Source organism: Sinocyclocheilus anshuiensis, unplaced genomic scaffold (genome assembly GCF_001515605.1).
Source record: "Sinocyclocheilus anshuiensis isolate Anshui unplaced genomic scaffold, SAMN03320099.WGS_v1.1 scaffold1774, whole genome shotgun sequence".
NCBI lineage: Eukaryota > Metazoa > Chordata > Actinopteri > Cypriniformes > Cyprinidae > Sinocyclocheilus > Sinocyclocheilus anshuiensis.
The window spans coordinates 120,583-122,191 of NW_015546120.1; the positions used below are offsets into that span (position 1 = coordinate 120,583).

The following is a 1,609-nucleotide window of genomic DNA, read 5'->3' on the forward strand; positions in this document are numbered from 1 at the left end:
CGATCGGCGTATGACATCAAAGTACCGCGAGAGCGATTCAAAAGCTTAAAGAGTTGTCTGCTCTCTAATCACACTCGCGGTACTTTGATGTCATACGCCGATCGGTCTGCGCAGCGCCGATGCATCTAAAACAAACCTATTTTATTACGTTCCCACGACATATTAACATTAATATGTCGTGGCCACGGAACCGAACATGTCCAGGTCACCTTATTTTTGACATAATTTTGTGTGAATTTGTCCGTTCAAGCGCAGGAAGGAAGCAGAGCTCAAGATGCGCCTTTCAGGCCGGGGCTTCCGATGTTTAAACTTCCCACACAGCGCGAGTAACGTGTATCATTTCGTGTGTTTTTGCTCTTCAATATTTACATTGCAAAGTCTTACATTTTTGTGACGAAGCAGCACTGACCCGTCAACTGCACGGAGCGTCGTTCACATTTGTTCACGTTTATGCTCTCACAACATTGCACTGTTAGAATTTATAAAAATGTTACCGGCCATCTGGTGATTGACACAGTTTCAAATACTCGCCAAAGCCGATTTTTACTCGCATTTGGCACTTGGCCATTGTTAATTTTAGGCCCTGCACATTTATACAGTATACTGTATATTCGTCCGGACCTCCGCTGGGAAAGAAATATAGAGATCAGACATCTTGGAACTTTAATTAAATACCCCTGTACTATAGGCTAAACTTGGGATAAGGATGTGCAGGCTTTAAGCAGGTGGTAATTTCTGTATCAATAAATTTGTTGCAGTACCTGTTGCCTGTGCTCAGCTGTTCCCTAACATTAGGTTCAACCCTGAAACCAACTTGACAAGAAACCCTGTTACACACCAAGTAACTCTGAAGTATATTAATTTTGTTTCTTTCCTATCAGATATGTTTAATTCTATATAAAACATCTACGTGGATTCTGACTTTACCCTGTCCCTCATAGAAGACATGAAAATAATTGCACACCTTGAAATGTTCATCAGCCAATTAGACTCAAGCAACAGTCCAGTAGTAAAAGTACACAGCAAACACACATACATACAGTAAGACATACTTGGATTAAACAAAAACTTAAATGCACACAAATACAATTGTTGTTTCTCAATAGAGTCCTGGTAACATTGCTGTTTTTGAAGTTAAACTGTTCAAGCTTTGCTATTAGTACAGGTGCTGTTGTCGAACACTGTTGAGAGCTCTATACTCTTTTACTCTCTCTCTCTCTCTCTGTCTCTCGCTAAACTGCATCATCTGTATATTGTCTTATCATCAATAGCTCAAGTCTTTGTTATTAGCACTAACATTAAAAAGTCCCACCCACAGGAACATTTTATAGACAAATACCTGACAAATTTCTTAAAATAAAAAATCCAAACAATCTATTGAGGTGTGGTAACGTACTCGGTTACTAACGTAACCTCGGTTCCCTGAGATACGGAACAAGTACTGCGTCTGTTTAAGATGCTTGGGGAGAAAACTCATTTTTCTCCGATGACTGAAGCCTTTCAATAACGCAGTGTAACTGCACCGGCCATTGGTTCGTGCAGTGAATAAAAAATGAACCAATGGCTCGGCAGTGGAGCTGCACGAGCCTATGGCGGGAAAGCCCGCCAA

General features: G+C 40.8%; 1 protein-coding gene across 1 annotated transcript in view; it reads right to left on the bottom strand.

Annotated features, from left to right (window-relative positions):
* Positions 1 to 1,609, bottom strand: part of LOC107700948 (uncharacterized) — a 6,999-nt gene that overhangs the window by 4,893 nt on the left and 497 nt on the right. The gene's annotated exons all lie outside the window — the stretch shown is intronic.